Source organism: Harpia harpyja, chromosome 11, assembly GCF_026419915.1.
Source record: "Harpia harpyja isolate bHarHar1 chromosome 11, bHarHar1 primary haplotype, whole genome shotgun sequence".
In the NCBI taxonomy this organism is placed as follows: Eukaryota; Metazoa; Chordata; class Aves; order Accipitriformes; family Accipitridae; genus Harpia; species Harpia harpyja.
Window position 1 is genome coordinate 45,096,661 of NC_068950.1, and position 23,679 is coordinate 45,120,339.

Sequence of the window (23,679 nt, forward strand, 5' to 3'; positions counted from 1 at the left end):
CAGGCTCCGGTGCCTGAGCGGTGCTGCCAGCTTCCCAGCGCATTCCCATGGGGATCGTTTTGGGGAAGCCGAGGCCACGGCGGAGCTGCGAGGTGGGTAACGTGCAGGGGAGAGCCCGCTGCTGCTGCTGCTGCTGCTGCTGCTGCCAGCCGGCTGGAGGCAGGGGCTGGGGGGACAGCCTCATAGCTACACCCCGGGTCACTTTTAGGCAGGGGGTTTGGGTGGCTAACCGTGCCCCCCGTGCCAGGGAGGAGGCATGGCCCTCGCCAAAGGGGCAGGTGCATCCCAGCCTCCGCGCTGCCGCTCTGGTTGCGCTCCAGCGGCAGGGAGCTTTGCCGCCGGCGGGAGCCGGAGCAGGGTCGGGTTCTCCGGCTGCATGTTAAAAATGTACCGGACAGGGTGAGGCCACGGATGTCAGCTGCATAACTGAATTGTTTATCATTTGCAACTGCTGTTTGCTTGCTTTCAGGCTGGCAGGTTTTCTTATTTGCTCTGTCTGATGCAAAAGAGCATTTTCCTTACACTGTTATTTGGGTGAAATTGTTTTTCTCCCAAACCTGACAGGGATCCGATGCGGCTGCGGAATAATTTTGCATAGGCTACAGTAATGACACTCCTCATTTGCAATGAAGTGTGCTTGTTGTTGTTCATGGAGAAAAATAAAATTTGGAGTTTCCAAAAGATATCCGGTTTGTAGAATCACAAGAAGTTTACCCACTGGTGGTACTCTAGGGGCACCCAAGGAAATGAATTTGCTGCTAGAAATAGATAAATGCATATAACAAAAATATATATGTTAATACAAAGAAAATACAGATACCAATTGTTATTTACAGATGAAGAGAGAATAGCATTGTCCTGAAACATGTTTCAATCATCTTCTCCTTTACTTATTGGTGAAGAGTATATCTGACACACAACTGAACCCAGAAAACCTGTGCTTGGGGAGGGGAGGCATAAAAGCTGACAGCAGGGCTGGAGTCATGCACATTAGCTTTGTGCTCAGAATTTCTGTTCCTGGTACTCTTTGAAGGGTTGACACAAAAATAATTCAGCCTTAACAACTGGGTGAGAAAGGATGTGGCATAAAGCACATCGGTCAGATGTGCCACAATAGCAAGGTTGTAACTTTATACCAGATCTGGCATAAAATAAGAGAGAAGCTAACTTACTATGGTTTTAGTTAATATGCTGTTTAAAAAAAATAAATGAGTACTTTTGTCTTCCTGTGCATACTTTCCTGCCATCCAGCAGGATGCTTTTCCCTTCGCCTGCCTGCTGCCTGGTAAGGAGCCAGGTCCCCACTCCTAATTTAAGAACAAGTTTTCCGCTGCAGGAACCGGACTCTGCGTCGGGGCCATCCGCTGCTGCACAGAGGCTGAGCGTGGGCTGCCTCAGGAGGGGTCCGGAGCTCCAGGTACGTCACTCGCTAACGATGCTCTGCCTTTGAAGGGCCGAACCCAAAGCCACTGTCTGAAGCACCCCCCGGATTACACAGTAAGGGGGAAGAAAAGGGAGAGGAAAAGCAAAAAGGTGGATTCATTGAGCCTACCTGTTTTCTCCTCTCCATTTTCCTAACCCCTGACCTGCTCTGCCCTTCATCTGCCAGCCGCGAGGTAGCACTGGGGTTGCTTCTCCTCCGCCCCGTCTGCCTGCAGCGTCGACCTCCTCTGCTGGGGCAGCGACGGGACGAGGACTCTGGACATCTTGCTGCGGTGACACCCACCGCCAGCACGTGCCGTGATGCTCGGGCACCTGGGGAAGGCTCCCGTCCCGTTTCTTTCTGCTCCCTCTTGCTGCTTCTTTCTCTCTTACCTACCAAGTTGTGCAGGAGCAGCCACCTGCGTGCCCCGAGGAAGCGGCAGAGCAGCGCAGGGGCTTCGCAGCAGCCCCAGAGCCCGCGAATTCCTTCTGCTGCTCTAGTTTTAGCCCCCGTGGCCGGTCTCTTCCCTCCTCTGGGGCTGCATGAGCGAGCGGGAAGGCTTTTAGGTGTGCTGAGAGATGTTCCAAGACAGTGCTGGAGGGAAAGAGCCTGCTGGCAGTTGCTGAGGATTAGCTGTGGGTGCACATAAACGTCTCTGTCACGTTCTTCTAGAGAAAGAGCTAATACAAAATTTACAGGTTTTGGAAGACTAATTTTCTATATATACAACAAAGAAGAGAAGCTAATGTTAATGCAAGTGTCCGGACATTTTCTGATATCATAGCTCGGGGCCGCAGCCCAGCTCCAGGCTCCCGTCCATCACAGGGAATGTTTTCTCCAAAGCAGAGCTGCTGAAGCAAACAGGATTAGCGCAGACTGCTGGGATTTATTTTCTTTTTCAGGGCCCAGGTTTCAGCCTGGGAGTTCATGCTCTGTTTAATATTTGCAACTTATGTTGCAGAGGGGTTGTGCTGTAACCTCTTGTAGATGTTGCAGCATCAGTGAGGCTTTGGTGGCTGGAGCAGAACTGAACAGAGCTGAGATTGTTGCTCAGCACGTGTGAGCAATGTCTCCTAGTCCTGACTTAGCACTAGACACAGAAAACTGTCTTTGAAACGCCTGGGAGAGCTCTGCTTTCCTGCAAGTCATTAATTCCTATCATCAGCCAGATTTCAAAGTATATCAGCTGGCAGCACAACATCTTGTGTTGCAGTGGACAAGGAGATGAGAATGGCTTCACAGCAGATAAAGACATTATATATGTGCAATTTGATTAAAGAAGTGAGCTGAGAAAGGAAGGCCAGCGACATGCCGGTGGGCGTTAAGATGGCCAGGACAGAGGGACGTGCTCATCCCCATTTCTCGGCACGTGTCAGACTGCATCTGGAATACCACCTCCAGTGTTGGGCCCCCCAGTACAAGCCAGATGGGAGTAAACTGGTGTAAGTTCAGTGGAAGCCCCCAGGATGGGGGGGGAGCTGAAGAAGCGGGGTTTGTTCAGCTGGGAGCAGGGGTGGCTTTGGGGAGCTCGCCTAGAAGGGGTGGTCAGAGCCGGGATCTTCACAGCGGTGCGTGGGGGGGGATGAGAGGAGGTGGGTGGGCGTCAGTTGAACCAAGAGAGGTCCCGGCTGGACATAAGGAAAACCTTTCTCCCCGTGCGGACTGTCGAGCAGTGGCACGGGTTGCCCAGAGATAAGTGTGGTCTCCATCCTCGGAGGATGTCAAGACCAGGCTGGGTAAGGTCCTGAGCATCTCAGAGCACCCTGCTTTGAGTGGGCGGTTGGGCTGGAGACCTCCCGAGGTCTCTTCCAACGTGAAATATCCTATAAGCCTAGGATTTTAATTTTCCCTGAGTGTATAAAACAATTGTTTCAAATCAGTCCTCAGTTCTTGGTTCCCAAAGTCATCTCTTCTGAAGGTGTTTATAGATTTCCTTCTGAGGATACAGACTTAGGCTGGAGATGGAACAGCTGATTCATTTAAAAAAAAATATTAAAAAAAAAATGTTCATAATGTTTGTCCTGTAATAAAAGTCAAAGCTGTTTTGAAAATTTTCCTCTGTGAAATACAGCCACAGAGAGAAGTCACATAAATTAACAAATCCTTTTTTTTTTTTTTTAATCTGGAAAACTTGTGTACATGGAAATTTCTTTTCCAGACTGGGTAGGTGTCTTTTCTTACTGGTCCATTGTAAAGTAAGGAAATTAATCTCTGTGATCATCCCAGGTTTGAGAGCTGCAGAGCAGGATCCAGATGACCCCATCATGGGCTGGTGATGTTCACCTCAGCTGGGGAGCATCTGGGTGGGGCTGTTGGTGCACGTGAAGAGGGGAGTTTGTGCTCCTGAACGAGACATCAAACGTGTATCGGTAACACTGACCCACTATGCTGACAAATACGTAGAAGCAAATATTGCCTGGAAAAGACAAATGCAAACCCATGTATGTACAAAATGCTTCCAAGCACGTACAAGTTTTCTTTCAGATGTTTTCAGTTTTTATGGTTTGATAATGAAGACAAAATCAGAGCAAAGCAGCAAAACTTTACTGACACCAGCTGTCTTATGCTATTGAAGCCTGCATGCGTCTGGGTTCAGGCGGGTTTGATTTTTTTAATTATTATTTTATAATTTTTTTTTACCCCGCTGCCCAGCAGAGTGTCTGCATCAACACCCAGTTCTGCCCAGGGGATGTCCCCATCGGTGACAGGCGGTGCTTCGGGCAGGCGATGGAAAGCTCAGCTCCGTGAAGTGGGAGGCTGCAGTCCATCCGTCCCTCTGTCCGTCTCTGCAGAGCTCGCTATACTCAACCCTGCACCGCAGAGATGCTGCCTGCCCAGGAGCTGCGGGACTCAGGGCTAGCTGGTTACTTTTCAGTTCATTTCTTTAAGGTTTATAGCGAGAAAGTGTGAGCGAGGAGAACAGTTGTCCCCTCTCCTTAGACTTGTTCCTTCAATGCTTGTTGCAAGCTGGAGGATCTGAATTCTGAAGAGAAATGGTTAAAATATTGCTCTCTGAAGGACATGAGTCTGGCCGTGGCAGGGGACTCGGGTGCCCCCCTTTGTTGTGAAACCTTTCAGGTACCCAACGGATCGATTCAGAGTGCTTTTGGAACTCTGGCCCTTGTTTTGATCATCGAAGGGGAACAGCATTCTCTCTAAACAAGTTGATTTCTTTGTTAACCTGTGCTTTTTCCCCTCTCTGTGAAAAGCACAGTCAATGATGCTTAGCTGCCCATGCATAACACTCAGCACTCACGGTGCTCCTTGTTTCCCGTACTGCTGCTCCATAAGGACAGCTTGCCCAGAGCATGTATTTGCATTAAATGATAAAATTAAATTTAAACACTGTGTCTTTGAAAAAAACAGCGAAGTCCAAGCACACATCTGAGGCTCTGAGGGCAAAAGTCCTCTGGCTCTCCGAACACTTGTGTGGCCCCGGCAAGCGCTGGCAAGCCTGACTCGGTGTTTTTGGCATTCAGAGGCAGCTCTTGGCCGCGGCTGCAGAAGGGGCTGGGGACGACGAAATATGAGGGCCCTGTCCACTTGTGCAATCTCATGAGTTGCCTCTCAAAGTTTATGGTTCTTCTCAGCTTGTCTCAATAGGAACAACATTTTGCTCAGATTTATCATGTGTTTAAACAAGTGTTCGTGCCGATAGCGCTTTGAAAAATGTATTTTCATGGTGGGTGTTTGGTGGTGTTTCAGCAAAATGCAGCGTGTGCTCAAACCCGAGCCGACTGGGAGGCGACGGCTGGACCCACTCCGGCAGCCGCCCAGAGGCGTAGGAGATGTTCTCCAGGTTCTCCGAGGAAGCTCCGTTCAACAGCTCCATCAGTGAATAACCAGGTGAGACCCACCGTGGTGCAGAAGCTGTGTGGGAGGGGAGGGTGCCCTTCACCATTAGTGGCACACTTGACCTTTTTTTTTTGCTGATGGTGACTTTCCAGTGCTGCTTCATCTTCCCCTTCCCGCTGCGCATCAGGGAAAACCGTCGGCAAGGGCGAGGCCAGGACCACTGGTGCTGATGCTCAGCAGCCCTGGGCAGCATCACCCCGCCGGCCAGCGCGCTCTGACCGGTCCAGGTCACAAAGCTCAGCGAAACGCATCTGGCATGTTTTCTGGTTTGAGGTGAGGCGCAGGTTTAGCCCAAGCTGTGCCTGGCACGAAGCTGGAAAGACCAACGAGGGAGCTAAGCTATAAATCAGTTTAGTCATCAGTTTCTCATGACTAAAGATACCCGCCCTAGTTGAGGGGGTCCTGGGCTGCCACCAGCGCAGAGGTGTGCTGATCTTCACTCCAACTTCTAACTCAACCCCTCTCTCTCTTCTCATGTGACAGTAAAGACACGTATAGAGCTGCGCTCCCTTTAGCTTTTCTAAGGGTTTTCATACTTTGTTCTCCAAAGAAAAGCTATTTTTTCTACATTTGTGAAGTAGCACACTTTTGTGGGGAGAAAGGAGTTGTCAAGCCTCTTGTTCAAAGCAGCTTAGTGGAAGAACTTCACATCATCTTTCTGACACATTCAACTTTAACCTCTTTGGTGTGGTTTGCTGAACCCCAAGTAAACAGCTGTGAGTGGAAGACTTGCTCAAAAATCTGTGCTTTACAGTGAAAAATTGGCACACAGACTCCAGATGGACTTTATTAAATATTAAATACACTGAAATGAACCAGAAAGGCTTTCATGACATTGCTAGTGCTTCTGGCAAGCAAACACACCCCTTCCCTTGATGTGAGTCCTGGATCTGAGCTCCTGTCTGTCCTCTTCCCGGTGGAGCAAGGGCATGGTTTCAGAGCCAGGGAAATGCAGAACTGGTTTGCACAAGGATGCTGCGGAAACTGGAGATGTCTTCCCTTCCAAACACCCCCTGGCTGGCATCGGGCTGGTTGCTGCTCCAGCATTGCTGCTCCTTCCCGGCTGAGGACGAGACCTGCATGGGGACGTTTGCTCGCTCGTCTTCCCCGCTCCTGCCATACGGATTTGCTGGAGCCCCAGCTCCTGGCAGCCGCTTCTCCTACTTGATCCAGCATTCCCATGGCTGTCCCAGCCCCGGCCAGTGCCCAGCTGGGTAGCAGCAGGATGATGTCCAGCAGAGCAGGACAGCCCCTTCTGCTGCCATCGCACCACGTGCACGGAGCGATGGCCCTGGGAGCCCCTCGCCGTGAGCACCGCCGCGATCCCCTCCTACACCCTTGGCTTTCCTCCATGCCAGCCTCTGGCGTCCGAGCTCCCAACGCGCCAGGGAGACCCACCAGCTTCTGGGGTCTGAGACCCACCACGAAGTCCGTATCTCACACGCTCTGTGACGTGCTCAGGCCACAGCAGCACTGCAGACTGCCAGGTCTTCTGAATTTCTGGAAGCTGAGACTGTCACATATTGTGTATCTTGGCAGGATGTTTAGGAGAACATAACCTGGCTTGCTACCAGTGTGAAAAAACTGGGATTTTTAAATTTTTTTTTTTATTTTAAACAGCTTTCTACACTGCTTTCCATCACCAGTACTGTACACAGATCTTGCTGAACCAAATATTCTGTTGTTGATTTATAATGACAAAAACAATCTACTGGTGCTTAAAAAATAAGCTGAATCTCACCAGAACACAGCTCTGGAATAGCTTTAAAACTATTCCCATGTCAACAGACTCTTCACGTCCCCTCCTCCATCCTGCATCTTGTAAAATCAGAAGAAATGACCTTCCAGCCTGGACAGAAGAAATAAACTCTAAAGGATATCTCAAGTTACTGAGTTTAAGTTAGACTATTTAATGGAGGTTTGAGGTTAAAAGGTGTAGGGGGTGCTTCTATGAGATACTGTTGGAGTCCAATATTGATGTGATTATTCGCCTGATGGTTTTTCGGTCCCTAATGTTGGGGAAGGACAGCTATCTGCCAACTTGCTATTTTTGTGTGGCTGAGTGATCTTGAAAGACAGTCTTGCACTTCAAAACCCGGCGTTTTCCAGCCCACGAGGACCGCGATCGCAGTCCGAGCACGGTGATGGAGTCAGATCTGTGAGATGGCGTCAGTGTCATGAAGTGAAGTGGAAAGGAAGTGGGAGCAAATGAATTTGGAAATGACAATGCAGCTGCCATCGGTTGGTGGGGTTTTATTTATTCATTTATTTATTGAGTTTCCACTCTCTACCTGACCCAGACTGAAGTTAGGTTCATCAGACAATTCTGCTTTGACCAGGAGCTGAGGAAAACACAGACCTACAGATCAGTGGCTAGAAGATGTAGAGCTGACTTGATCTTCACCAGACGCCGCTATTAGTGTCCTTGTACCGCTGAAGTCTGAGCTCATCATCTTGGATGCATTCAAAGCACTGGGTGCTTGTGCTAATCAGCGTGCTGTGTGTTCATCTCCCAAATGCGCCTTCTGCCCGCGTCTCCCTGCAGCTCCTGTGTCTCTGATGATGCTCTCAGGCACCTGGTCTTGTGCTCCTGGGACTCTAGAGACGGTCTTTCATCTGTTTTCCTCTTTCTCTTGACCTCTCTGATCACAAAGACGTGACACTCCACCAGCCAGCTCCCTTCAGCCGAGTTTGACCTTGCACGCTGGGCATAGCTTTAAGATCTCTGAAGAAAAGCACATGTGCGTCTTGTTTCTTTCTGGCTTAAAAAAGCATCGTAATGCTCCGTGCCCTCGTTCCTGGGGAACTTCCAGCACCGTGACCCTGCCCTGCCAGCAGCCCCGTCTCTCCCCAGGCTGCTGGGCTGGGTTGGGCTGTGCAAGGTGTCCAGGCAGATGGAGCACTAGTCAGGTTACGCATGCCCTAATTAACGTTTTTAGTCGCTTTTGTTGTTTTATTGGCTTTACGCTGGTGGCACAGACTCCTGCAAGCTTTAAGTCTGAGGGCGTAGCAGCTTTGGTTCAGATCGCTGCAGCAGTATTTTAACCCAAGCACCGTTATTTTGATTTCTGGGTAATTTACTCTTTTTGAAAATTGCTAAAAGGTTTCAACAGCACTGCAGCTTCAGCTCCCCTTTCTACCCCCACTCCCCTACCCACCCTCCCAAATTCCCTTGCTGTGCTCGGCAGGACCGGGGCTCGTATGGCGAGCTGGAAGGCACCTCCTGTGAGATGCTGGCTCTGCATCTCCCCGCGGCCGGGGCAGGAGATGAGATGGGGACACATTTGTACCTGGGCTGCTTTTTGGAAATTGAGTAAAATGGAAAAAGGTAGTTTAAATAGGTAAACTTTTAACAGAAAGCAAAAAATGTCATATAGAGAGAAGATGGGGGAGAAATTGGATGAGATTATCCGAATGGAAAATTTTGAGCTGCTCTACCATAATTGGTATTTATGAACTACAGGAGAGAGCGCTTGTTTGCTCGTAGATCGGTGATGTTTGGTGTCATAGCAACTGGCTAACTGCTAAATAATCAATACTCGCGCATATAAATAAACGCATAGATGTGTGGGTAACTTGTTCCTGCTTGAGCTCTCTTCTTAGGTTTAAGTGCTATTGTGCAAAGAGGTAAATAAAACTGCATAAAAACAAATACACAGCATAACTGTGACAGGGAGTTAGAATTCTGTTACATCTGTTTATATTTCCATAGCTGTGGAACCTGCATGAATTGATGTTAGGCTGATATATTCACACGGCAACTCCCGACAGCTGTTTTTTAGAGTCTTTAATATTTTAAATTCTGAATGCACATTCAAAGTGCCCGTAGCTTCAGATGTGACCACAAACATTGGTGTTTTGTGGGACAGCTCACGCTCTCTAATTTTAAAGACAGCTGATTAAGAGCGCGTGGAGCAGCGATGGGTGTCGGACTGCTCCCCGCGGGCAGGGCTCGGGCACCCTGAGGAGTGATGGTTTGTGTGTTGGTACCCAGGACCTGCCCGCAGGAGAGCCCGTGGTGTGGGCAAACCTCCGTCCCCTGGCCCATGGCGGGGGCGATCGGGACACATGGGTGCGAGCGGGATGGGTGAGCACCAGAGGCCCCAAATGTAATTAACCCCTTATTTAGCGGTGGCAATATCTGGATTCGGTATTTGCCCATGCACACTAGGGTAACTCCTTAACCTCAGGAGACTCATTTTAAACATTTATGGTCAGGTTCTGCAGCAATAAAACATGGCTAAAGCAGTCTGAGCTCTTTGGGGAAAAAAAAAAAATTATGACTGTTTCCTAAAAATTCTTTTTAAAAAAATCATAAAATGGTGTTAAATTCCGTTAATTGCTTCGGATGTTAGAATGAAGGGTGGAAAGTCAGAGTGCCTAGTAACACTGCTACATTCCCTCCCCAATGCGCCAAACATCTCCGGCTGGCCCAGGTTTCCGTGTGGCAGTCACAGCTCGGACTCTGCTTCGTGGCGGAATGGCCTCTCTCCTCTTTTCTTCGGCTGGTTGAACAGGAATGTTTCCTGTTAAACGGGTCCCTCCTCGCCGGGAAGCTCTTCCCCAAGGAGCTGCCTTCGCCGCCTGCAGCGAGTACCAAAGCTGCGGGCTCCCTGTCTGATCGGCTCCAGAAGAAACCTCGTGGGAAGAGGCACAGCAGTGACGCTGGAGAGTCTTGTGGTTTTCACGTTTCTTAAAAAGGAAGGGTGATCCCAAGGAAACATTCCTCCACCCTTCTGCCATGGGAGTCCTCCATCCAGTTAATCATCGTTGTGCTTGTTTCCAGACCCTTCCATGTCTGCCGCTTTGGAGGACCACAGTAGCAGCCCAGGTCAAGTTGTTCCTCGGGCTTTTGTACACGCACTATAAATTTTCAGTATTTTCTATGCATACCTTTTGTACGTGGAAATAACTAAGTGTCATGCTAGCTGTGTCTTCAGAAATTCTCACTGGAGCATCTGTGATGACGCCTGGGTTTCTTCCCGCAGGGATCTCGGCCCCAGAAGGCGTTCAGCCGGGACGAGCGCTTCGGTGAGAGTACTCGCTCCGGTGTGAGCGCTCCGGTGTGCATCGCTGCCGCTTACAGCGAAAGGGAGCTGCCGCCAAAGAGCCCCTTCCTCTAGTCGTGCTTGGGCAACGACCTCTCCTGCCTAGCGTCAGTATCGATAACCGTCTTATCTCCAGAAAGCACGGTTTGTCTCGCCAGCACGACTCTGTCGCTCATCTCCCCTGCCCATCGCTGTGGGTCTGTGTTTTGGAAACAGAGGGAAGCTCTGCTGAAATGGGCATTTTGTGGGCTGCAGGCCAGGCTTGAGCTGGGGGGGGCTTGGTCTGCCCCAGTCAACAACTTTCAGGAGTATAAGTGTTCTTCTTCAAAGTTATCGCTCTTAATTTTATGTTAATTGCTTAAGACACAGCACCTCGTTCTCGTTATGAGGGGAAGCAGTATCAAGGCATTTTTCACTGTCCTGCTCTCCAAACCAGGTGCTGCTGGCCATAGCGTAACATACTGCCCTCAGTATATTACGCTATGGCCTTTATAATTCATATTTCTAGGGCTAGTTGGCCAGATTGGCTCTCCTATTTATATCTTCATGGTTCGATTTTTTTTTTTTTTTTTTTAAAAGAAGCAAACCTCGAGCCCAGCGTAGTGGTAATGGCCAATGCGTCTTTTGTCCCCGAGCAACCGCTGCGAGTGCCGTGCTGGTGGCTGAGCTGCTTGTTAAAGGCTGTTGGCCATGGCGTTAGAAGCACGGCTGCTGTTTGCAAGCGCTTTATGTTTGCACCAGTAGGATCACTCACCCAGGACGAAAATGAGCTAAATTATGAGATGAAGCATCTGGATCCAGCTACTGCTCTGACTGATGCTGCCTCGGAACCGCAGCATTGCATCACAAATGCAAGGGAGAAGACGGAGTGGTGTTAGAGCATGCATTTCATAGCAGAAGGGCTGCCAGATCACCAAATTACAGCCAGGCTTGTTTTCCGTAGCCCAGGACCATGCCGTGCCAAAGCCATTGCTGTTTCCGCACTTGTTAGTTTCCTAGCAAAAGCTGTGGCAAGCGAGTGAAAGAAGTGAGTCTTGCCTCGACCCTTTGAGATGATCTTTTGCGCTTCCAGGAGGGATTCAACGACTGTGACTGTCTGAAGGTGCAACATATCCTGCCTGAATTACAGCATACACTCTGATGTGGTGTGCATGTGGAGAATACGTGAGAAATCATTATTGCTTTTATAAGAAACAATAAGAAAGAATCTGTTAATTGACCCATTCTTGTTCTAGTTGATATTTAGGCCTTACCTATAACCATGTACGTGTACATTTTCATATACATCACTGAAATATTGGTATAGCAGAGCTACATGCTACTTCGCATTAACAAAAACGAACACTTATACTTTAAACTATTTTTTTTCCTGCAAAAAGCACTGACTGATAGTATTCTTGTACAGAGAGTATCTTGAAAACTTCCCCTGTTCAAAACGATTTCTTCCCTTTGAAGGGAAAGCTCCTGGTCGTGCAGAGCGGTCGTGACGGGCAGCGCTCACAGTGCTTGTAGAAACGTTCTTGAGTCCTGCTCCTGCTCCTCCCTGTGACAGCCCTCACCGTCTCCCCCAAAACTCCCCGCTGTCCCTTGCCGCCTGGCAGGGCACGCCGGGTGCCGGGCAGCCCCGCAGGCTGTCGGGGCAGGGTCTGGTCCCCCCCGACCCCCAGCTGCAGTTCCCCTGCAGCAGCAGGTTTGCTACAGGCGCACAGCCCCAGCCCCATAATGAGTTTCCCCATGGCAGGAGCTGATTTTTTTTCTTTTTTCTTCTCCCGTGCGTCTTCACAAATAAATGTAGTGTACAGACAGGAGCAGCTGCTACTGAGGGTTGCTTCAGAGAGTCAGGGTGGATGGGCGTTACTGGCTCATTTATTGTTTGCATAGGCTAACAAGTTTGTGGTGAGTTAAGTTAGCAGCATTTCCAGGCTGTGGTTTAATGAGCAGAGGCACCGGGGTGCACAGCAAGTCTCTGAAAGCTTAGAAAACAGGGTCCAGCAGGTGATTACCAGGTGCGGGCAGCCACCCCTCTCCTCCCGGGGCATGTGCGTGGGTGCCGGGGATGGAGAGCATCGGACGGTCAAGTGCCAGTTACAAACACGATGGTTGTCGAAGCTGATGGTGCCCATGGGGTCAGTCGCCCAGGTGGGACTGAGCCCTGAGGAGCAAAGGGAGCAGCAGCTCACATCCCCCCTCTTCTCTAGAGAGAAACTGAATAAACTCATAAATAATGGCTCTTTCCTGGCCATGCACAGAGCAGCCCCTACCGCGAGGGGCAAGTTAGCGAAGCGATGAGCTTTTGAGAAAGGGAGGAGAGAAACTCTGGGGAAGTGCTGGGTGCTGGTGGTGTAAGCCTGGGTCTGCCGGCGTCTGCTGCGGGCAGGGTCCTCGCCTGGGGGTCCCGCACGGTGCTGCTCCATTCCTCTTCTTCGTGCAGCGTTTCGTTAACACATCAAAGCTTCTCTTGTACACGAAAGGCCATTCCTTTCTGCACTGCACAGGAAATGAATAGATGTGTTTTGTAAAATACACTTCGGTTAATATTTAATGCCGTGTTTGAAAGTGAAAATTAAAAAGAGGTATTAATTTATCTTTCTTTGGTGCTTACAACACTGGTTTAATTTCAGTCGGCAAACACTTAGAATAAAAGAAACACCTTTCAGCTTGCTTTCTTTGGAATTAGTAACAGCTTTATATGGGTAAATGTACTATGTATGTTCTCTGAAGCTGTAGAAATCAATAATTCAGCTTAGCAGTGTCTGAATTTCCCTCCGTCAGATGCATTAGGTTACTTTGAAAACATGCGAGTGTTAAAATTTAAAAGCCGCCCTCTGCAGCCCTCCCTTGAGTTAGTCTGCCCTCTCTCCCAAAGCGACGCGAGGTGGGGAGGAGCAGGGCAGGGATCCCTGCGGAGCATCCCGGTGCCCGTCCCACCGCAGGTAGCCTGGGATGGGGGACCAGGAGCATCACCCCGGGATGGAGGGTCGGGGGGTCTGCCCGGTCCCGACCGCTGCCCTCGCTGAGCACGGGACCAGCGCCAGCACCCAGCTCCGGCCCTCGGGAAAAGTCAGCAGCTTTTCCCAGGCCCTCCAGTCCAGCTCTCCCTCGTTAAAAGTCTTTGAAGAAAGTTCAGAAAAACAATAGACAGACAGAAAATGTTAACCATTGAATAATACTGCAAAAAATCTGTGTGACGCTCTAATGAGGGACATGGAAACCAAAATAAACAATGTGTGTGTTAAAATACATGACAGACGTGGCAGTGCTGCACCTGAGTTACGTGCAAGCAGATGGTGAAGATAATGGCTGGAGCGGCTGCCGCAGAAGCCTCATCTCTCCTATGCCATGAAATTGCTGGTTCATCCCCTCCGGGCCCCTGGAAAATGCCTCACCAACTCTCAGCATTTCTTCTTCTCCGAGGGGTGGGGGGGATGTAAAATAAAAGTTGGAGTTGGAAGTCAGACACAGCTGTGAAATAAGTAGCTTTTCTGATTTGGGGGATTTTTTTGTTGCTGTTGTTTTGGGGTTTTGGGTTTGGTTTTTTTCTCCTTTTTTTTTAAGGGTGTTTTCATCCTTCCTGTGATCAAATCAGTCCCCAGCTGAATGCTGCAGCCTCTTGAGGTGTTCTGACATGAAGAGCCAGCTCCTAATGATTTAGTGCCTCTCAGCCACAGCCAGATAATGCTCTTTCCAGGTACTCAAGTTTCCCTGAAATTCAGACCCTTGAGTTGTTTTGTTTTCTGGGTGGCTTTGAGTCTGCGGGACATTGTGCAAGGGAGAAACCTTCTGCTCCAGTGACCGGGTGACGGCTGGGTGCCCCAGCTGCTCCTCTCCACCGCTGGCAGCTTTCTTCTGCCAGCACCCAGGGAAATGAAATGGGTAACGAGCTCAGACAGTTCTTAATAGACACTCGAGTGAAAAAAGTCAGAGCAACCTTCACAATGCATGACAAAGAAAAAAGGAAAAAAGCAAGATGAGGTTGGGAAGAAAACGTTCACACATTTTTTCAGTGTGACCGTACAGTGCGTCAGAGAATGGCGTTTTGCAGCCGTGCTTCGGACTGGGCACCGCTGGCTTGTTCTGCCTTGGAAATCCTCATTACTTGCACATTGATGCACTTAAGAAAATGAAAGGTACTTGGTCATTAAGTAACATTAGAAAACTTAATTAAAAAAAACATAAATAGTGAGCCACGTACAAATAAATTCTCTGCTGACTCAGCCTCAGCCTTTGCGGGTTGGGTTCTCCTCTGCCTTTGGAGGGGGAGGAATTGTTACTGACCGGTGAGCAGCAGAGAGATTTTGAAGGAGATATAAAAAAAATCCTTCCTTCAAAGCTTCCCAAAAAAGGAATAAATTGTTGCTCTTGTGCTTAATTTACGGTGCTCAATAAGTCTTCTGGGAAAACCCAAGGTGCAGCCCCTGCAGCTCGGCTTGTCCCAGGCTACGACAGCCCAGTGTCGGTGCCAAAGGGAGAAAAGAGAAGGTTTCCAAGAGGACCAGCGTGTTGCAATACGGTGTATGGTATTCCATTTTTTACCGGAAAATAAGAATCGCTGTTTAAGTCATACCTTAAAATGCAATAGAGATGGGCAGTGTATTGCACTGAGTCGAGTCCTACCCAGCTAACTCCCAGGCGCAGTTTCTTGGCTGTCAGCCCGTCGGCTCTCTGGAGCTCTGGGGGGGGTTCAGGGCCAAACGGGACCACGCAGGAGGGTTCACGGGTGCCTTCAGAAACCCGGGGCTTACGGCCAAGCCTCCCTGCCTTGCCCCCACTGAGCTTGGACATGAACCTGCACCAGGTCCCGAGAGATCCTTAACGTCTTCAATACTCAAAAAGCGTTGCAAACCTCAAGCTCAACGGCTAGCAGACCCCTCCGCGTTGCCTGTGCCCACCCACAGAAGACCGTCTGCGGCAGCCTGGGTGGAAACGTTAGAAAGGAGCAATTAAATTAAAAGGTGGAAGGTGTTGCCTGCTGGCACGTTCTATAGCGGTCCCATCAGACAGACGCCCGAGGATCCTTTCCAAGGTCTCACTCACCGAAGGAGAGTCGGGGATATGCTCTTGATGGGGGGAGAAGTGGGGAGTTACGAAGTGACCCGGCCTCTCCCTGACAAGTTAAAACATGGGCTGAGGTACGGCTTATGGGCAGCTGAACGCCTCCGTAGCTTTTGTCTAGCTTCCTTTCATACACAGAATGGCTCAAACAATTAATAAAGGACACATTTCCTAGCATCTGCGTTTTATCCAGAGAAGCTTCTCACACAGGGGCTTGATGTCATTTGAATCGGGGGTGCGTGATGCCTTACCCACAGGTTTAAAAGCGACTCCTTCGCCCTGTGAGAGCTGCGAGTTGCGGCACAAAGCCAGGGGAGGTTTCAGGACCCGTTCTCAGTGCTCCTGTCTCGTACTTTCAGTAACCCGGTAATAACAAAATTCTGTAAATGGCTCTGGTACTTTTCTGGGGCAAACGTCTGATTACAAAAATACGCTGTTATTATTACAATGGCCACTGATGTAATTTTAGATGGCACCTCGTGTTTCCCTAGTCGCTGACACTGCATCCCGGAGGGGAAGGTGGTGAGGAGCTGCCCGGGGGCTGGTTGGGGCGAGGGGGGCTGCGGGGGAGCTGGGGAAAAGGGCAGAGAAGGGAACTGGAGCCCCAGGATCGCCTTGCCGGGGCAGGCATTCCTCTGCTGGAAAGCAACAGCGGCAGCAAAGACCCTGCTGCGGGTCTGTGAGTGAGGGGCTGTCAAACTGCTGTGGCTAAGAGCTGATGCGTGCCCGGAGGAAGACAAACCCGGTCTTTTCCCATTCCTGCTGTTGTCCCGGTGCCATTCCCTGCCTCCCCAGAGCCTGCTGGGCAGCGACCTGTGGGGCTGGGGTCTGCGGGTCCCCCCACGCCGTGTGCTCGGCGCTGGCTGCCCGCCGCGGCTGGCTCCCCTCCCTCCGGCTCAGCCGTGCGTTATCCGCCACGAAAAGTTGGCAGCAGCCCTGTTCTTGCTCAAGGGTTGGGGCCATCATCATTCTTTGCTGTTTCCCTGTAAACAGCCCTCCCTTTACGCTCAGCTTCAATTTTCGCCTCTCTGCTTTGTTCCCGTTGCTCCCGAAGCCCTGCACTCCCTACCAGTGCCCTCCTCGGCGGAGCCGAGCGGTGGGATCCTGCCCGTGGCCGCACCAGCGCGGCACGGAGCTGTATCGCTGCAGGTGGGACCCTGGATGGGCAAGGAAACGTCTTTTGAACCCTGGCCAGGGTCTCTGCTTCTGCTCAACTTCTGTGTGTTTTGCAGGCAAAAATGGCACCGCTCAGCCAGCCGTACAAAGTGGTATTTCAGTGTCAGCCAGGAGAAAGCAAACAGCTGTCCATTTTCACTTAGTATAGCTGGGACGGGCTATACAGATTTTATTATAAGCTCTGAAACAGCAGAACTGGCGTACATGCTTCACGAACGAGATGAGCTTGTTCTTCGTAATTGTAAAATCTGTTGTCAAAAGAAAAATAATCCTCAAATCCTGTGAACCCAATACTGAGCTTTCGCAGTTGGAGGAAGAAAGGAGCAGGGATGGAAACAGGGAGCAGTACTTCCCTGGAAGCCGCCTGCAGCTGATGCCCTTGCCGTGGTCCAGCTCCGCTGTCTGTGCTAACGAAGACCTCCCTGTTGCAGGCACTGATGAGCTTGCTCCGGCGCTCGTTAAACCCCTCATTCACGCAGCCGTGATGCTGCCTTTCTCCGCAGGGCCCGGAGGAGCCTGCTTTTACTGCATCTGGAAGAGAATTCCAGCTGCTGGGCCAAAAGCAGCCTGCGGAGATGGGAACGACAGCGGGGCCACATGCTGCCTCTGTGGCCTTTCTTGCTTTTTTCCAAGTTGGAAAGCGCTGGTGGCGATCACCTCTATGAAACGAGAAGCGTGGTGGGTTTTGGCCGGGAGCGGCGGCGGGTGGAGGCGGTGGTTCATCAGCACAGACCCGGGGACCCGCTCGGCTCCCTTTGCTCCGCTCCGCGTCTCTGGGTGCGCTCGGCCACCACCCCGGTGCTTTGGGGCATCTTTTACCTGACCTCTGGTGTTAACTGGAGAGGCTGGGAGGAGAGGGGAGGAAAATTAACTAGACCCTCAGGAACTTGCCAAGGTCCCCTTGAGTGAAAACTGATATAGCTGTTGTTACAGCTCACCGTACTACTTCAAACCTTTTCAATTTTGGGCTTGCTAATGAAGAGTACAGTTCTTTGAAGTGCTTTGCTGTGATCCCCTTTACGGCTGTTCTGGAGAACTTTTTCTACCTTGATAATTTGTACGGGCAGCTGGGTTGCATTTCAGATGCTTCCCGCTGCACTAAAGTGAGGGCTGCTGCTTGTGCTCTGCCTCTGTCTCTATTAGCTATTGCATTTCTTTTTCTTTGCAGGTAGCACTGACTGAACTCCCACATGCTCAATATTTAAATCAAGATCTGAAACGTCGGTGCTATCCAGACATTTTCAAAGTTCTTTTCCCGTTAATGCTTTTTTCAGTGTTTTTTCCCCCACTCTACCATAGAGCAGCAGCTTTCTAGGAAGGAGAGCTCTTTTTAATGGGAAATAATGAAGCAAAAGCACCAGCGAGCCAGACCCCTTGGCTTTAGAGCTGCTGGGGCATTGCTGCTGAGCACCACTGTGCTGCCGGGTGGCACGAAGCTGCTCCTGCCCTCCGCTCCCGCTGCTGAGCCATGCTCCTTGCAGAGGGAATTTGGGGGGAAGGATGGGGGGGCAGGTCCTGCTGCTGGGCACAGGTAACAGATCTCAGGTCACCTTGTCCCCCCCCGCTCACCAACCCACGTACAGGAGATGTCTGGAGGAGCAAAGCTCTGCTCTTACCTTGGATGGTACACGGGATGGTAATTAGTAATTGCCCTTCTCATTACACAACCAGTGTCTCACTGAGCTTGCCAGGCTGTTATGAAATGTGTTCAGTATTTCAGCAAAGATCCCTCTGAGGAGCGTTGCCAAAGTAACATTGCGTCCTAAAGAAAAAGGATTGCTGACAAACAACTAAAATTAAAAACAAGCTTTACCAGCATCCAGCAAATGTCCACGAAAGGTATACAGAGGTTATTCTTCCAGCTGTATTTTGTCTAACCTTGCTGACATGCCTGAATCTTCTCCCATATGTCACCTGTATCAGCTAAACCACCAGCAAAATAAGCCTCAAAGGCTTTTGACAGTGAATATAAGCACAAATAAAGTTCACTTTCAAAGCAAAGAATTGGGACACTTGAAGCACGTCCTGGACAGCTTCAGGTGGGATCTGATGGTGCCTTATCTGGCTGTGGGGCTCTTGCTGGATTCCCGTGGCTGCCGGATACAAAAATGGGAGAAAACCGGTGGGAAGGCAATACCTGGCACTCCAGCACTGGCGTTTCCAGCTGTCTGGCTGTATATAACACATAGTTATAATCGGGTCCAAACTTAGGTATCTTTGCACGGCTAAAGCAAAATGTTTTGGGAATAAAACTGGCTGCTGCGCTGCAACCAGGTGGTGACAGTGACAGCCACGAGGGCAAGCGCGGGTGCTCCCGTGGCTGGGGACCGTGGCGAAACCTCGCTGTCTGCCGTGGCACGCCAGCCCTTGGCACGCCGGGTCTTGGCACGCCGGCTCTTGCACTCTCACCGCCCTTTCTCAACGCTGGCAGCGGTGCCGGTGAGCTCCCAGTCCGGGAAAGGTCGTGCCTGGTGCAAAGCCAGGGTGAGTCTCGAGGGATGCAGGACCGGGAATGCAGATGGGGAATGTCTAATGGGGAGTCTGAGCGGGCTTCACCCCTCGTCTGCTGCTGGCGACATGAAATCTCAAGGTCACGCTTGCACAAAACCTCTCTTATTTGGGTTAATGGCTTTTATTTTCTGGGCTATTGCTTGCCCCAGTTATTTCAGGAAAGAAAAGGACAACAGGATGCCACGGTATTTCTAGATGTTTATTTTGTCAGTAAAGAGCAGTTGGTTTTCCAAAGGCTGTATAGCTCCCACTGCAGTTTTCGGGGCCGAGCAGGCTCTCGGGCGGTTTCGGAGCCGATATCTGATGCAGCAGCCGTCTTCCCTCGGGGCGCCTGGGACTGGGCTCAGTTCCCATACTTGCACCTTGTGCTTTGCTCACATCCCGGCAGTGACGGTAAAAAGCTGCTGATCCCCCCCTGGCACTAGAATAAGTGACTGCGCGTGGTACACAGCGATAGGAAACTGAGCCTCTGCGGGGCTGCACGTGACCGGGGAAAGGCATTACAGAAACTGAAGTTCTTATGAAGATCTAGAGCCGAAACTCATTCGGGTGCCGGGGGTAGAGCCTGGCCGATGCCCCCCCAGCCTGGCACGCCGCAGCCGTCGACAGTGCTGGTCTGTTCCCCTGCCTCGCCGCTCGTCAGCCGCCCTCTCCTGTGTCCTGGCATGATGGAAACAGAAACTCCGAGTGACTCTCCTATGTGTTTTTTGGGGGGGTACAAGGGGCCCCCGAGCCCTGGCGGTGACGCTGCCCCGGCTCTGCCCTCTGCTCCACAGCCCGGCTCTGGATTCCTTCTTCAGCACAAGGGCTTTTTAATTTAGCACGCTTGAAGCTTTAAAATGACTTAATTCTGAGGTTTGCGTATGAATTTGATGCCAATTCTGCTACCCCTGTGACACTGAAGTGTTTGGGACCGAGCCTGAACTTTGCAGAGCGTTTTCAGGCGCAGGTCTCGCCTCTGCTCATCCTTTGCACAGTGACGGGTACGCGATACTGAGGGTCAGAAGCATTTGAAGTCACCACCTCTGTGCTTGGATGATGTGATGGCCGGTGTTTCTAAAGCCTTGGGCTGCCTGCTGTGAATTAGACCCCAGATTTCCAGTGGAAAAATCCGATATCGCAATGCGTGGTGTCGCACCTGCTTTTGGCCACCAGCTTTCCCTGAAACTTTGTTGGGTGATGCCAGGGAAACACACAAAGGAAAACTTTGTTTTTTTCATTATTCTTCTTTCCTCCGGGCTTCCTACCCTTTCGTTCCCAGCCTGTGGGAAGCCGGTGGAGCAGCGCGTGATGCTGCAGCGGTGTGCTGCTCCGCCTGCCCTCCTCCGTGTCTGCCTGGAGAACCATCACCTTCCTCCCACGCGTGCGCTGGCGTCCGCTCACCTTCTGCTCCGAAGGTGGGGATGGGAACAGCAAAGGGGGGCACGCACGGGGTGGGGGGGGGGACACGACTTGTAGAGGAAAATATTTTCCAAACCTGTCACTTCCTTCTGCTTTTAAACAGCGTTTTGACACATGCGGCTGTCACTGAGCATTTCCTGCGGCTGTTGGGTGATGAGCTGTGCGTGTGAGCTAATGGGTACCTTTGCTTCTTGCTGCCTGAACAGCAACGAATGAGAAACGAGAGAGCAGCAGCTCCATAAGTATGTCCTTAGATCTATTTATTCAAAATGAGGGTTAATCATAAGAAAAGCTTTCCAGGCCAAAATCCAATAAAAATTTGAATTTAGATTCCTGTCAAGGAAAAAGACAACCCTAAAACCCAGCAGACCTCTGATTTTACAGCAGGAATGCCAGCACGATGAGGAACACCTTCTGGCAACGATGTTCAGATCTGCTGGCAGGCGAGCGGTCTGGACGCAGGCAGGGTTTGTCCGTGATATGCGACGCCTGCCCAGATGCCCCCGGAGCGGCAGGACGCGGGGAGGGGGGAGAGGAGCCGGGGGGGGTCTCTTGGGTTTGCCTTCATCTACCTCCCCACGGGATGCTGGGCTCAGAGTTTAGGGATGGGGAAAAAACATTGTCAGTGCAGCTGAAGTCAGATGGCAAGGTGAAACTAACACCCTTGTTTTGTTTTATATGCTAATTAAAATGCTCTCGTAATGTTCTGTATAAAACCAGGGGGGAGTTTGGCCCGCTGGCTGTTTATAAATAGTACAGAAGCATATGCTTCATCTGAATCGTGCCAACTGTATGCTTGCGGCCCAAAGCACATCACGATTTCACCGGCGCTGCAGCTTTCAGGGCTCACTCAAACCCACTTATATTCACTAAATTACAAAAAATCTTCATTATTTCTTTGAAGTCAGGTACTTTTTCTGGGAGGACGGCTTTGCCCAGACTCAGCAGACCCTGGCCTTCTCCATCTCTGCCAGGACCGCGGGTGCACGCTGAGCAGTTGCAGTTGCACGCTCACGTGCAAACCCGAGGGTTTGCTGCGTTTCACCGTGCCGCTGTGACCCCTGGCCTCGCTTTGCGATTTGCGGAAGCGCAATAAAACACCCAGTTTCTGCAGGCTCAGGACTGCAGCAAATGAGCGATGCAACCGGTCTTCTGCTCTGGGGGGGTACACAAGGAAACGGTCTGTTTGCTTTTTGGTTTTATGAACCCGGAGCGCTTTCTTAGGAAATCCTAATGGCTTTATGGATTTAAAGCTGTATTTCTGCAGAGCCGGGGAGCAGCGGGAGTGCCCAGCGCAGCCCCAAGAAGAGCACAGCCCCCGGGTCAAGGGCTCTGGGGGAGACCGGTGCTGCCTTTCCTTATTTATTTATCAGGATTGCTGGGACCCCCTGTCACCGTGCTCCCCCCAGCCCTCCGCTGCGGCGTGTCGGCGGTGCGGCCGCTTGCAGAAACGGCTTTTAACCTCAGGAGCTGGGGTTCGGCTAGCGTGCCTTGTGTAAGTGGCTTTATTTCAGAATTACATTGCAAGACGGCATAACCCAAGGATAACTCAGGCCCGGGTGGTTCGGTAGCCTTTCGATCGAGGAAAGCTCGAGTTAAAATGCTCCCATGGGAAGGGGGACCCCATTTGGGGGGGCAGCCGCTGCAACCCTCCGCACGGAGCGGAGGCCAGAGGGGGAAGGTGGGGACACAGACCCTTCCTGCAACGAGACCTTCCACCTGACACACGGCAACATCCCCGTAAAACGGTCTGCAAATTATTAACCGGCATTTCCCGGATTGCTGCACAGGTTTCTGTGCAACTTCCAGCCCGTGCGACCAGATCTAATCTCGTGCCCTCCCGTGCCGGTGCCGGAGCAGAGCCCTTGTGCCCGGCACGGGGATCTGTGGGTGGATTTCTGTGCAGAGTGGCAGAAGGTGTGGTGTAGGAACGAAGCGGTGCCGGACTGGTTAGCAGACACGTTCCCAAATAAACAAAGCGGTTTGTCTTGCTCTTTGGACCATTTCAGAATGTCAGATTGACCTGCCATAACCAAAAAGTGGGTGGTTTGTAGTTATTATTGAATGTCACTGCTGGAGCCACTAAAGGCTTTACAAAGAGTCATCTACTATTTTTAACCTAATTTGGAGTGAAAAATCCAAAGAAAGAGATGGCTTCCCAGCGTCCCGCAGCACCCGTTTTGCACCTACCCCCAGTCACCGCCAGCGGGGCACAGCTCGGCGCCGGCTCCCGTCCCAGCAGGATGGCTGGGGACAGCGGTGGCACCGGTGACAGGTCTGCCCGGCCACCTGCCTGTCCAGCCACGGCGACCCTGGCACCGTGTCCTCACGCAGCAGAAAGCCCCGGGCACGGCAGGAATTTCGGGTACCCGTCTCCTTCGCTTACCAGCGTGGGTGTGCTGTGTACGGGGATGGGCGCTGGCACGAGCCACTTGTCGGGATGCTGCACGACGTGGAGGGTTTCCGAAGCTTTTGCTGGGGGCTGAGCTGGAAGAGGGATTTACGCCGATGTGGAGGATTTTTGACCTGCGCTCAAATAACCGCTGCAGCAGAGACAAAGGTGGGTAACATCACGGTAAGGCAGCACGCACTTACGCTGCTGGGCTTTGTAGGGACTGAACTGACCTGGGGTTCGATGAACCACGGGCCGGTGCCCACCTCAGGGGGTTTAGGAAAGAGCAGGAACCCTGCAAATGTGGGACTTGCGTGTTTCTGGAGGAAACCTTTCGCTCCTCATCCTTTAGCTTTGGAGAGGCACTTTTTTTTTCTTTTTTCTGCTTTAACTTCAGGACGGTGCCTGCCTGCCCTCTGCGTGGGAGATGTCACCCTGCGTGCAGCAACCCGAAGGTCCCCTGTCCCGCCGGTGGCACCTCCAGGCTGGGCACCGCTGGCAGCCGCCTCTGCAAACACAGCGTCCTTCTGCCGTCAATGAGGACGTGTCCTGCTCTGTCACCTTCGGGGAGGACACGGCAGCCTTGGCAGAGGACAAAAAGGACAATAAATTCTTGCCCTTCGTAAGGTAAATTTATCTGGAGGTTTAACCCGCCGGGTTGTTTTATCGCCGCTCTGACCGTGACACCGGACTGGCATCGCCGGCAACGTGGACTGCTTCTGAAGCCAGCGGCCAGCCAAGCTAAAAGGACGTTCTTCAGCGAAGCGGAGATCGTTTTATTATTGTTATGGTTTGGATAAAACATTGTCATTAAAAGGCTC